This window comes from Microcaecilia unicolor, chromosome 4 (genome assembly GCF_901765095.1).
Source record: "Microcaecilia unicolor chromosome 4, aMicUni1.1, whole genome shotgun sequence".
NCBI lineage: Eukaryota > Metazoa > Chordata > Amphibia > Gymnophiona > Siphonopidae > Microcaecilia > Microcaecilia unicolor.
The window spans coordinates 7,506,140-7,520,727 of NC_044034.1; the positions used below are offsets into that span (position 1 = coordinate 7,506,140).

At 44.6% G+C, this 14,588-nt stretch overlaps 1 protein-coding gene across 2 annotated transcripts in view; it reads right to left on the reverse strand.

Annotated features, from left to right (window-relative positions):
- The window catches only part of LOC115468271 (ecto-ADP-ribosyltransferase 5-like), a 106,129-nt gene extending 92,913 nt beyond the window's left edge, over positions 1–13,216 (reverse strand). For both annotated transcript variants that reach the window (XM_030199855.1, XM_030199853.1), the window contains exon 1: positions 12,991–13,216. The gene's annotated coding sequence lies outside the window, so the exon portion shown is untranslated. The remainder of the gene's footprint in view (positions 1–12,990) is intronic.
- Positions 13,217–14,588: the final 1,372 nt, after the last annotated feature.

Below are 14,588 nucleotides of genomic sequence, written 5' to 3' on the forward strand. Positions count from 1 at the left end.
GGAAGAAATCATAAAGTTTCAGTACAGCTTTGTACAGGAACCCTAGTGATAAACCCCCCCCCATCTTTTACATTATGATATCTGTGAAGAAACATCTGCCATATAAGGCTGAGATGATTATGTGGCGATCTTAGAGAATTTGAAGTACAGTCTAAGGAGATGTTGAAACGTTTCAGAGAAAGACTTGGCAGAGGCAGAGAAGAAGCTGCTAAACAGAGTCAGAGCTACAAGTTGAATCTGGTCTGTTCTCTCAGCCTTTCTCAGGTTCTTGCCACAGATATTTAAAAAAGTGTTGAAAGAAAACACTGGCATATCCTCGAAGGACATGATTGTTTTAAAAACAAGCTGCCAGGATAAGAATTTCGGATAACGTGTGCAGAATTACAGCTAGAACAATGATTAATAAGATACACTTTGCCAGTCTTAAGATGCGTGAAATCCTATGTGCATAACGAATTGACACAAACAGAACAGTGGATATGTCAATGTCACTAATGAGACCTGTAGGCATCTGAGTATTAAATTCATTGTCGCTCCATCATCCTTACCTTTAAAAGTCTGAACGTGTTATATGTGTTCTGATGTGTCCTTGTAAATTCTTCTATGAGAAGTATTCTGGTGGCACCTTTTTTGCGTACAGATACAGCACTCACTGTTGCATTTGTGTCCGACACTGTTTGTACCTCCTTCTGAGTGACCAATGAGTGGAAGTTCAATCCCTTGACGACTAAGCTAGGAATAAGTATTGCATGACATTTTCCTAGACCCCTGAAGCAGGCCTGTTCGGCCGAAACACAAGTCGTGTCGGGTCATCCTATTAAGACAGACATGGGAAGCAACTGCTTGCCCTGGGATTTGTAGTATGGAGTGTTGCCACGATTTGGGTAGCCACTGTTTGGAAGCAAGATCCTGGCATGTCAGAGGGAGCAGTGCACTAGAAATGGTGGCTCCTCCCACGTCTAAATGGCTTGCATTTGGACGTTTTTGGCTACGAAAATCAACAAAAGTCAGAAACGTCCAGATCCAAGGACGTCCAAATCTAGGCAAATTTAAGGATTTGGATGTCTCTGATGGTATTTTGAAACGAAAGATGGACATCCATCTTTTTTCGAAAATATGGGTTTCACCACCCCTGGATTTCGATGTTTTGCAAAGACGAACAAATCGCAACTTGGACGTTTCGAAAATGTCCCTCCACGCCTCCCCAGCCCCAACCATGACTTCTCCCATTGCTAATTCTGCCACTGTTGCCAGTTTAGAAGTCAAACAAAAAAAAGCAAGCACTGGGCCTTCAGGATTGAGAAAAATGTAGTCCTTTAATGTGACAAAGACCCGACACAGTTTAGAAGTACCAGCAAAACACAAGCAAGCTGCAGGATCACATCCTATATACACGCAGCTGCCAACTTTGCCAGCCTCTCCCCCTCCCCAATGTCATTTCCTCTCCCGGCGACTGAGAGCAGCAGAGTCAGAAGGTGCGCCTATGCAGAATGCCTGTTCTGCGGCTGGTCCCTGAAATGCAGCAGCCACTTAGGTTCCGGTAGAGTGAAGGAGAAGGGGAAGAGGAAAGATGTTAATACAAGAGAGAGAGAGACAGAGAGAGACTGGATGGAAGGATGAAGAGAGAGAGAAAAAACACTGAATGGAAGGGGGAAGGAGTGGGAGATGTTGGATGGAGGGAAGAAAGAGGGAAAACACTGGATGAAAGATGTGAGAGAGGGGACATGCTGGTTGAAAGGGGGAGGCAAAGAGGACATACTGGATTGAAAGGGGGAGACAGAGAAAAGGAGACACTCAGAAGGGGGAGGAAGGAGACACACTGGTTGGAATGGGACAGTGGGGGGCACTGGATGAATGGGGAGAGAGAAGGATACACTAGATGGAAGAGGAACAGAATAGAGTTAATGAGACTGAGAAATAAAAGGAAGGGAAAAGATGGAAAGCTCTAGGTAGATTCAGTAAAAAGAGGAAAATTGAAGACTAGTAAGAATGAATGAAAAATGGCTAAAAATACATGGAAGGAAGCTGAAAGGAAAATATCAATGCTGGAGATGGATGTAGTGGAGGATGTGAACAAAACAAGAGAAGAGAGAAAAAGGACAAGAAATCCTTGCATTTCAGTTAAGAGATGATAGAGGAAAGCAGAATGCAGAACTGAGACCTACACAATTAGAAAAATTAAATGGCCAGACAACAAAGGTAGAAAAAATGTATTTTTAATTTAGGATAAAGTAGTGTGTTAATAATGTTATTCCACTCTTATAAGCATAAAACAAAAAAATGGAAATAAGTTGATACCATTTTATTAGACTAACCTAATACTTTTTGTTTTTTGTTTTTTTACTAGTTTTCGGAGATCAAAGCCTCCTTCGTCAGGTCAGAACAGCAGTATATTGTCCTGATCTGAGGAAGGAGGTTTTGGCCTCTGAAAGCTAATTGAAAAATGTATTTCGTTGGTCCAATAAAAAGATATTGCTTTACTTCCATGTTTTTGCTTTATTTTTATTTGTTAATTTGTCATATTTCCAAATTTACATCTGCTATCTTTATATTTGGCACATATTTTAGTGTTGCATTGGAGAGTCTAGTTTCTTGGGGGTTTGGTTTAATTTCAGAAGTTCTTAAAATCATATTTTTAAGAATATAGATTGAAGAAAATTTAAATACTTTACATATGACTGTACATCTGAGGTATGCCTAGTTATATTGCTGTAATCCATAAGTATTTGTATTTTTGTCTACATATTTCTATTTTTAGTTCATGGTTACTTATTCTATACCTGGTGAGGATCTATCCGTGTTCTGTATGTGTGAAAGACCAGGTATTCTGTTAACACTGAATGTCTATGTAGGGCTGATCTGTTCTAATCCGGCTTGTTTAGTTTTCCAATATTGATGTTCTAGTTCCCACTGCATTGCTTACGCTGCTGCCCTTGTTGTGTGAAATACAGCTTTATGTTTTATAATGAGTTAGAAAACCCAGATCCTTATTAAGTCCTGTTTGTTGGGTGTCAAAATATTCAATCATTCTTATTTCAAAGGTCTTATGTTCCTGTATTGTTTTAAAATTACCTTTCAGTATTCTTACTGTGAAATCACTGGTGCAGTGTTCTGGTCTTGTATTTCTCTGTTTATTTCTCTGTTTATTACCCTCCTCTCACCTACCAACACCCATCCTGTTAGAATATCAATGAAATGCTTTGATGTCCCCATGCATACCTCCTACCCACCCCCACCCTCCCACTCTGTCAGACAGTCAAAGTGATGCTTTGATGTTTCTCTCATATATGCTATCTGCTACCACATTTGCTTATTTCCGATCTGAGGAAGAAGGGCAACCTTCGAAAGCTAATCAAGAAATGTATTAAGTTATGTCCAATAAAAAAGGTATCATCTTATTTTCTTTTCCATGTTTTATTTTGTTTGATTTCTATTGATAACCTTTAAGAGTGGACTAACACGGCTACCACACCTCTATACTTTATACTTTAACAGTATACTACAAGTACCTCAATTAAGATGGAATGCTACATATAAAAACGAAACCCACCAGTCTCTAACAGGGATCAGTGAAAGAGTATCCATTCTGAAACTAAGAGGTCCTTTTACCAAGCTGTGGTAAGCACTAACCGATGCTCACCACGGGGCACAACGAGGCATCCCGCAGTAAAATCCCAATGTGCACGTGCGGCCCACACACTAAAAAAATACATTTAAAATTTTTGACCAAGCGGGCGTGGAGAGTGGACATGATAATTAGCACATGAGCCCTTATCCCCTACAAAATGGGTGGTGGGAAGGGCCCCACACTCTCAAAATGACCAGTAATGCCAAAAATAGAACATCTGTCATTTTACGGCTGTGGAAAAAGTGGCCTTAGCTCGTGGGAAAGACCCACGTAATGGAACGTTTTGTAAAAGGGCCCAAAGAAAGCTAGTAATGCAGAGGTGAACTCACAAAGATATCAAAGTAACATAGTAAATGACGGCAGATAACCACCTGCACAGTCCATCCAGTCTGCCCAACGGGGCGACCAGAGCCACACCTGCCACTCTGTGCAGGTTACAGTCATTCATCCTTAAACAGTGGTCGGCAATTTGCCAACACGCCAACCACCTATAGGCAGTTAAATATGAAGCAGTCTTGGAACAATATATATTATAAATACTCTTACAATACTTTTGGTTAACTTTGCTAAAAGAAAAATGAAGCCAACTCACCGGATCAAGAACTCTTTGAATATCACTAAGCAATGGTGTGAGTATGGATTCTGTACTAGGACGTGTCCAAAGCCAGACTTGAGGCGGAAGAAGTAATTAACCTTTCTCCACAAAACTAGGTAGGAAGAAACAGCCAGCCAGATGTAAGGAGTGCCTGGTCTAAATCTGTACGTAAACATACGAGCTGATTTCCCAAGTAGATATGCTGTGTTGCTAGTCCCTTTCATACAGGTAGGCTGTAAAACTAATCGCAAAAAAACCTTGAGATATCAGGTTTGTGTGACAGGGTCACCAAAATTCCCTTTGCCAACAGGGGTGGATGAATTATTCAGCACCTGTCCTTTATTGAGTTGGGCATGTGGGAGGAGGCTTTTGTAATACAGCTAAGAAGGGGGTATTTCCCTTGGTGATGTCATAGGGTAGTGTAAGAGCTTTTGAGTGAGCCCAGAAGAGGGAGGGCCTGCCCTATCATCATTCTTGGAGTCACCATTGATCGACACCTAACACTTGAGAATCACGCGAAAAACACAACCAAGAAGATGTTCCACTCAATGTGGAAACTAAAAAGAGTAAGACCTTTCTTCCCAAGGACTGTATTCCGAGGCCTGGTACAATCAATGGTACTTAGTCATCTAGACTACTGCAACGCACTCTATGCTGGCTGCAAAGAACAAATAATCAAGAAATTTCAGATAGCCCAGAATACAGCAGCTGTCTGGCCTAGTGGTTAGGGTGGTGGACTTTGGTCCTGGGGAACTGAGGAACTGAGTTTGATTCCCACTTCGGCACAGGCAGCTCTTTGTGACTCTGGGCAAGTCACTTAACCCTCCATTGCCCCATGTAAGCCGCATTGAGCCTGCCATGAGTGGGAAAGCGCGGGTTACAAATGTAACAAAAAAATATATATATATTCGGTAAACCAAAATATGAGTGCCAAACCCCTGCGAGAAAAGCTGCATTGGCTCCCTCTTAAAGAACACATCACGTTCAAAATATGTACCCTAGTCCACAAAATCATTTGTGGAGATGCTCCAGCCTACATGTCAGACCTGATAGACTTACCACCTAGGAATGCTAAGACATCATCCCGCACATTTCTCAACCTTCATTTCCCCAACTGCAAAGGGCTAAAATACAAACTAATGCACGCGTCAACCTTTTCCTACTTGAGCACACAATTCTGGAACGCGCTGCCGCGCAACTTAAAATCCATCTATGAACCAACTAACTTCCACAAACTATTGAAGACCCATCTCTTTGACAAGGCATACCACAAAGACCAACAAATATGAACTCCTTCATACATACCCAGAATTGTCTTTCTATTTGTTAGTTATATTAACATCACACTTTATCATTATCATGTTACCCAAGAGCCTTCTGTAATACTAAATGTTTATTTCTCATATATCTCAACTATTCATGATGTATTGTAAGCCACATTGAGCTTGCAAAGAGGTGGGAAAATGTGGGATACAAATGCAATAAATAATAATATTAAGAGAATTCCTTGTATGTGCCCATGGAGGAGTTATTGCCACTGGGCTTATCATTCCCAATAATTCTGAATAGTTGGCTCCCCTGATCAGGAAAACTAGGCATCTGCCTGGGGGGAGGGATGGTGAAGAAAGTAAGAAGCGCTTACATCAGCATAGGTGGATTTCATAATGGGACAGGATCAGATTGGATTGACTCAGAAATGGGGGTCCATTAGGGCCTTATACCTGAGGCTGAAATTGAATGAGGGGGACATGCTAAGGGACCTAAGGGGAGGGGATATTGACAAATGTTTGTCCATCCACTACTGGGAATGATGATGCGGCAAGGGAGGGTTGCTTTGTGATGTGTTCGTTTTAGAAGTGGGGGGTGGGTTCAGTGGAGGCAAAGGAAGGTCATTTTGGTGACAATTTCTCCTATGTCTGCAGTTAAGGGGGATTAGGTGTATAATGCGGTGGGGAAGAAATGTATACTCAAGCATTGGGTACATGCAGAACCTCCTTCATTCTGGAACTGGAGAAATAGATTACATGCTCTCATGTTATGGGAGGCAAGAGCTACAGGGGGTTCTCCAAAGGGGCGGAGGCAGTGGTGTGCTGGAGCAGGCTCTCACAGGCTCACAAGAGCCGGTTGTTAAGTTTTTAAGAATTTTGGGAGCTGGTTGTTAAAGTAGGGCCCTCCATGGCTACTTTAACAACTGGCTCCCAAAATGTGGGCTTGGGCCCCCTGCTGAATTCTCTTTTACTTTGCTGGTGGGGACGCTGAGCCCTGCCAGCCAAGTAAAGAGATTGCTGCTGCTCCCCGCTCCTTGTTTCCAGCTCTGAGCAGCAGGCTGGGACTTCTCCAGCATGTGTGAGAAGTTTCAGCATGCTGCTCAGAGCAAGACGTTGGGAGTGGTGGCAGTCCATTTATTGGTTGCCAGCAAAGGTATGCCTAGAGTGCCCGCACGAAGGGAGGGAGGAGAGAGAGGCAAGTGTTGCTCCCCCACCCGGCCACCCCTGGCCCTTCCAACTGCAGAGCTGGCTACGTCTGGAGAAAGAGCCTGTTGTTAAAAATTTACCAGCACACCCCTGGGCGGAGGGCTTTCATATCTATTTGGAACTGTTATTTGCACACTATCTCCCATCTATCTATATTCACTCTATCATTTAGGAACTTCAATGTAATATCACTTTGTATTCTACTTTACCATTTATACACCTTAATGTAATATCGCTTGTATTTCTCTATCCGGAAATAGCGATCGCCATCACGGCATAATGTAAGCCACATTGAGCCTGCAAATTGGTGGGAAAATGTGGGATACAATTGCAACAAATAAATAAAGCCCGAAGTGCTATACTGAACACGTTTCAGAGTGTTCCATGAGCAGGTATTCTTACCTAAAAGATTGTTTTGGGGTTCATAGATTGGGTAAGGGAGGGAGGAATTGAAGCAATGGATGTTTTTCTTCAGATGGCCTGCAGTTATAAGAATCCAAACTCCGGCCGTCTTAACAGTATGATAGGGCAAGGGTTTCGGGAGAGAGGGGGGGGGGGGGGGGGTGACTGAATATTTGACACAATTGAATGGCAAATGGAGTGGTGGGGTGGGAGGTCAAGGAAGGGTCATCCTATATAATAATTCTCACTTCCAACAGGATGTGCTTGGGACCGTGCCTGCCGGAAGTGGTCTGCTAGGCAGGCAAGCACTGACCTCAGTGACCTCAGTGACAGACAATTTGGCAAAGCAAAACAATCTGAGTGCTGGCCATTAGGACACAGGGTTGATAGGAGAGTTTTAAAAGACTGAAGGAACCGAAAGTGTTAAATGGGGGGAGGGGGGAGTTCTGAACGACTGAAAGACATGAACATTTGGGAAAGGAAAACAATCTGAATGCTGGCCATTAGGACACAGGGTAGATAGGAGAGTTTTAAAAGACTGAAGGAACCGAAAGTGTTAAATGGGGGGAGGGGGGAGTTGTGAATGACTGAAAGACATGCAAATTTGGGACAGGAAAACAATCTCAATGCTGGCCATTAGCACACAGGGTACATAGGAGAGTTTTAAAAGACTAAGAGGCTCATTTTCAAAGCACTTAGCCTCCCAAAGTTCCATAGAAACCTATGGAACTTAGCCTCCCAAAGTGCTTTGAAAATATGCCTCTAAAGGAACCAAAAGTGTTCGGGGGGGGGGGGGGGGGGGAAGTTCTGAATGAATGAATGAAAGAAATGAAAATTTATGAGAGGAACACAATCTGAATGCTGGCCATTAGGACACAGGGTAGATAGGAGAGTTTTAAAAGACTGAAGGAAACAAAAGTGTTAAACTGGAGAAGGGGGGGGGGGAGTTGTGAATGACTGAAAGACATGCAACTTTGGGACAGGAAAACAATCTCAATGCTGGCCATTAGCACACAGAGTACATAGGACAGTTTTAAAAGACTGAAGGAACCAAAAGTGTTCGGGGGGGGGGGGGGGGGGAGCAAGTTCTGAATGAATGAAAGAAATGAAAATTTACGAGAGGAACACAATCTGAATGCCGGGCATTTGAACAAAGGGTAGATAGGACACTTAAAAAAAAAAAATGAAGGACGTGAAAGTATTACATCTTGGGGGAGGGGTGAGGAGGAAAGTGGTCGGGTATCCGGATACTGGGCGTTAGGGCCACGGGGGTACCTAGACTTTTGAAAGCCTTAAGGAACCTAAAGTGTGGGAAGGAGGAGGAAAAGGAGGGGAGGGAACGGGGTGAGGGGCATTAGGAACAGGGGAGGGGGCCCTGTCACACACTCTCATTCTCACACACACACTGTCACACAGACAGTCTCACTCTGTCACACACCCGCACATTCACTCTGGCTCTCTCTCTCTCAAACATACACACTCCCAGGAAAACCTTGCTAGCGCCCGTTTCATTCGTTCCAGAAATGGGCCTTTTTTACTAGTTGTATACATAAAAAACAAGGATCTTGTGTAATTGGGTTCTTGTTTATTGTTCTGTTTTGCTTGCTAGTTGCTATGTATCTGCTTGATGTGTTTGCTTAGATTTGCTGTTCAGCAGCTTTATGTTGTTAAGCTTTCTTGATCCTGAATAAAGATTGTTAAACCTTTAAAAAAAATGTTATGTTATGCTCTAGACCTGGCTGTAACATCTAAGTCTGTCATAGAGGCTGGTCAGTCATATTTTTATTCACATTTTTGGGGGGGTGGGAGGGGGTCAGTGACTACTGGGGAGGGTATTAGGGGCTCACCCCTGATTCCCTCCAGTGGTCATCTGGTCATTTAGGGCACCATTTTGTGCCTTGTTATGTATACTCTGGAGGAAAGGAGAAACAGGGGTGATATGATACAGACGTTCAAATATTTGAAAGGTATTGATCCGCAAACGAACCTTTTCCGGAGATGGGAAGGCGGTAGAACGAGAGGACATGAAATGAGATTGAAGGGGGGCAGACTCAAAAAAGATGTCAGGAAGTATTTTTTCACGGAGAGAGTGGTGGATGCTTGGAATGTCCTCCCGCGGGAGGTGGTGGAAATGAAAACGGTAACAGAATTCAAACACGCGTGGGATAAGCATAAAGGAATCCTGTGCCGAAGGAATGGATCCTCAGGAGCTTAGTCAAGATCGGGAGGCGGGGCAGGTGGTTGGGAGGCGGGGATAGTGCTGGGCAGACTTATACGGTCTGTGCCAGAGCCAGTGGTGGGAGGCGGGGCTGGTGGTTGGGAGGTGGGGACAGTGCTGGGCAGACTTATACAGTCTGTGCCAGAGCCGGTGGTGGGAGGCAGGGCTGGTGGTTGGGAGGTGGGGACAGTGCTGGGCAGACTTATACAGTCTGTGCCAGAGCCGGTGGTGGGAGGCGGGGCTGGTGGTTGGGAGGTGGGGATAGTGCTGGGCAGACTTATACGGTCTGTGCCCTGAAAAGGACAGGTACAAATCAAAGTAGGGTATACACAAAAAGTAGCAAATATGAGTTATCTTGTTGGGCAGACTGGATGGACCGTGCAGGTCTTTTTCTGCCGTCATCTACTATGTTACTATGTTATAAAAACAGGTCTAGCTCAAAACGTCTTAGTTTTAGCCCTGAACGGCTTTGCTTTGTTCCATTATGGCTGGAAAAAGTCCAAGTATTAGAAACATCCAAATCCCTCACTAAACACTCCCCTGACATGCCCTCTTGAGATATGGACACACTGCAGAAGGGCAGCAAAGAAAAACGTCTGAAAAATAGGTTTCAAAAATACTGATTTGGACGTTTTTGTGAGAAAAATGTCCAAACTCTGCCTTCTGCCACTTTTTAGACGTTTTTCTCTTTCGAAAATGAGCCTCATAGTATCCCGATAGCAGCATCAGGCCAGTTCCGCCTAATTGATTGAACATAACAATTGCTATACTGGGGCAAAGCAATGGTCCATCCAACCCAGGATCCTGCTTCCAACAGTGGCCATGTCATTTTATAACACAATTGGTCAAGTCAGCGCCGCAGTGGGGCTATTTTATAAAGATAATAATAGACATTCATGTGTCAATAGTCGCAACTAAAACAGATCCATGTACAGGAGCTTTTCAATGCACGTACGTGAATTATCCCCATATCTCGTGACTCCTCTCGGGGGCCTCACCTAAACACACCTAGAAGTAGGCGCAAACATTCTGCAAATAGTGACATTAATCGGTAAGAGTTCAGATTTATGTACGCCAACTTGCTAAGAGATATTCTGTACAGGTGTGTGCGTAAATATTTTAGCGCACAACGGAAGAGGGGGGCGCTGGCCATGGGAGGAGCACGAGCAGCTCAGGGGCACCTGTACCTGACAGCACTCTGAAAGTTACTTGCGTACATGGGAGCCCCACACATGCAACCACCCCCGTGACTCCCCCCCCCCCCTTGCACTTCCACACTTTGCCGCGAATGCGTGCAGTTCCAGAAGAGTGCGTAGACATTTTTCTGCCACTCATGTGCATAAGTGTGTCTCTTACCCCTGAAAGTACCAGTATTTGGTACATTTACCACACAGGTTCCAGAATTGCCCTTTTAATGATCAATAAATGTTACACACTCAATAATTGGCCGCTTCAAGTACTAAGGAATACTATGGTAGACCTGGCGCTAGGAAGACTACGGGGGGGGGGGTAGGTCCTTGAGACAGCTTGCCGATGCAAGCGAAACATGCACGTCGGGCAGTGATACCCCCGAGTCCGACAGAATAACTAAGATAAGTGAAAAAGTTTTCTATAAACTATAGTTTAAATAGCCTGTAAAATAGAAAATCAGGGCCCAAGAAAGCACAAAGGCAGACGGTCTGCAAACTCCAAGGTGGAAAATGAAAAAGAGCAGATCGTTTAAAAGTAAAACGTAATTTATTTTTAAAAAAAACAGTATAAGCAATACTTATATAAATACAATCAGCCCGACACAGGCCGTGTTTCGCCCAACTGGGCTGCTTCAGGGGCTATACAAAAGTCCTTTGCTACCAAACATGGGGCAAATGGAGAATGTCCTGTCAATAAATATATGGAGGATTTATTTGATCTGAAAAAAAAACAGCTAAATCAGAGATGCCAAAACATAATCCGCTGACTTGAAGCCAGTACTACGGTCTCATATCTCCGAAGTTGCAACCGCTGATTGTATTTATATAAGTATTGCTATACTGTTTTTTTAAAAAATAAATAAAGAGAAAATCAGGCCAATGAAGAGGTTGATGTTAATATTTGTCGCCACATAAAGCCTACAAGGGTGGTGGACGACGGACATCACTGAGGCATTCTATAAAAGTATATAAATGTTATAAGAAGATATTGACTGCTGAAGATTTTTTTGAATAACATTGAAGTATATAGTTGGTGAAGAAATACAATATATATACTGTTGACTGGACATTGGCAATTGTGAGCAATAAATGTTACATAGTAACATAGTAGATGACGGCAGAAAAAGACCTGCACGGTCCATCCAGTCTGCCCAACAAGATAACTCATATGTGCTACTTTTTGTGTATACCCTACTTTGATTTGTACCTATCCTCTTCAGGGCACAGACCGTATAAGTCTGCCCAGCACTATCCCCGCCTCCCAACCACCAGCCCCGCCTCCCACCACCAGCTCTGGCATAGACCGTATAAGTCTGCCCAGCACTATCCCCGCCTCCCAACCACCAGCCCCGCCTCCCATCCACCAGCTCTGGCACAGACCCTATAAGTCTGCCCAGCACTATCCCCGCCTCCCAACCACCAACCCCACCTCCCAACCACCAGCCCCGCCTCCCAGCCCCGATTGTCCAGATCACAATTTACAGATTACAGTCCATGTTTTAAATTTTGTAACACTCCTTAAAGACACCATTTCACACTATTTTGACTCAAAACCACCATTAAAGTTCAACAAAACTTAACCAAAATTTCCACACCTGTTAAACAACATATGCGCTCACATATGCCGTCATCAGAATTCAAAAATACGCAACCAGAGCAGCGCAAGGCGCTCCGCACCCAAAATTTCCAAAAAAAACTACTAATAATACATATTAAAAAATTTTTAAGGGTCTAGCCCACTTTAAGGGACCCTCTGGACCCCCTGACCATAAAAATTAAATTTTTTAAGAATACAGGGAAGGCCCAAAAAATAACGTTACAAAAAGCTAAAAAATAAAGCTAAATTAAGTTAAATGTAAGGCCCAAGGACCTCTTACCTTATCCCCTGGATGTCCACCCTGGGGTCCATTTACATCTTTGGGGTCCCGGCATTGGAAGAGGTTTGGTTTGGGGTTTTTGTTGTTGGTTTTTATTTATTGTTTGTTTGTTTGTTTGTTTGTTTTAGATAAGGATGAAGTAACTGAATCTTTCCTAAACAGCAAAAGATTTCTTAGATACTGCTGAACTATGTGCTTGAAGAGTTAAGCGAGTCAATAATTATTCCTAAAACAGTGGAAGATTCCTTCAGTGAGAAAGGAAGGGCCAGAGGACCTTTTAATATATTCTGGTTAAAAGACCACTAGTCCAAGCCCTGGAAGAGAACAGACCACACCCGGGCTTCCCCTTCAGAGCAAGGGCACCACAGAGTGTTACTTACACACATGTTTCTGAATTACACAGGAGGGGGAGGGGGACCTCTACATGTTCTTACAGGAATGAGAGCAGATAAAGGTTACCCCAGGGTGGGGAAGAGAAGGGGGGGGGGGAGAAGGAAAGGAGAAAATTTACTCCGAAGCCCCCTCCCCTCCCCCATGGACACGCCTCTGCCTGTCAAAAACACACATTAAACTGATTAACAGTGAGGAGCTGGTATTATATCTTACCCCGAGTTTCTGAGAAATATGGCTGGGCCCCAGATGCTGGTTTAAATGTGAGCTTCAGATCCTCCTCACTCAGCCACAGGACACTTCCTCTCTGTCACTGCACTGTTGTGCTCAGGAAAATCCTTAACTGCAAAACAATTTCGTAAGTATGGGGAGGTTCTTTCCATTTCAGATCATGCTTTGGGGAGAGGATCCAGCTGAGTGTTGTGTCTCAGTGCCCCAGGGCTCTCGTGTTTCATGGCACTATGCCAGCTGCACAGTCTGCTGTGGGTTCAGTCTGGCTTAGGCGTGGCTCTCTGCCTTCCAGTGTGGTAACACCTCCCTAACCTTCAGCTTCTTCTCCCTGTCATTAGGATCTGCTTGAAAGCCTCATCTGTGTTTCTCTGTTTCCCTGCAATGTATATCAGAGTAACACATGGCTGCACTGAATCCCTGTGTTAGCAGCAGAAGCAGGACTTGAATTTGCATCCCATGGGTCCCGGCCTGTTGCTGCAGCCTCAGCCTCTTCTTCATACAGTGTCTCCCTCACATCTTCTCTCATCATGCCAGGTGTACATTAAGAAATGGCTGAGGCTGCCACCTGTTCAAAATATTCCTGGACACCTATTCAGCAAAAGTCACTTGTGTAAACCAGGGGCGTATCTGCATGGGGCCTCAGGGGCCTGGGCCCCCGCAGATTTTGCCCTGGACCCCCCCCTACCGCCATCAACCCTCCCCTGCTGCCGTTGCTTACTTTTGCTGGCGGGGGACCCCAACCCCCGCCAGCCGAGGTCCGCTTCCACCTGCCGCTGCCTTAAAAACTACTTCTTCAGCCGGCGGGGGACCCCAAACCCCCGCCAGCCGCCCCGAGGTGTTTAAAATTCATCTTCGGCCTCCGTGGCCGTGCTGCTGTTGATAGGAGCTGTTGAATCCACTTCGGAGTTTGACGTCGTTGGACGTTGTACGTGCTGCGACGTCAGACTCCGAAGTGGATTCAACAGCTCCTATCAACAGCAGCACGGCCACGGAGGCCGAAGATGAATTTTAAACACCTCGGGGCGGCTGGCGGGGGTTTGGGGTCCCCCACCGGCTGAAGAAGTAGTTTTTAAGGCAGCGGCAGGTGGAAGCGGACCTCGGCTGGTGGGGGTTGGGGCCCCCCGCCAGCAAAGGTAAGCAACGGCAGCGGGGGAGGGTTGGCGGCGGGAGCGGGGTGGAGAGAGTCATTGGTGGCGGTGGGGGCTAAAATGTGCCCCCTCCCTCTGGCTCTGGCCCCCCCTACCGCCGGAGTCCAGATACGCCCCTGGTGTAAACAATATCAAAAGCTGAAAAATCCTTGGCTTGACTGAAAACTCTTCATTCACACCGTGAAACTTAAAGTCTTAAATGCAATTAATAGAGAACAAACACCTCAAAAGTCTCGGCACGGCAGCGAGTATAATTTCTTTCTTTTTTTTTTTTGTATCATATTTTATTAAAGGTTTTCAAAATACAACAGAAAAGTATACACAAAAGCAAACAACACAACAAAAAGAATGGGAAAAAAAAAATATGGCTTCCAGCTGCAAATACCTATACGTTCCAGGACAATACCTAGAGGCCAAGATCAAGTAGTACTACGA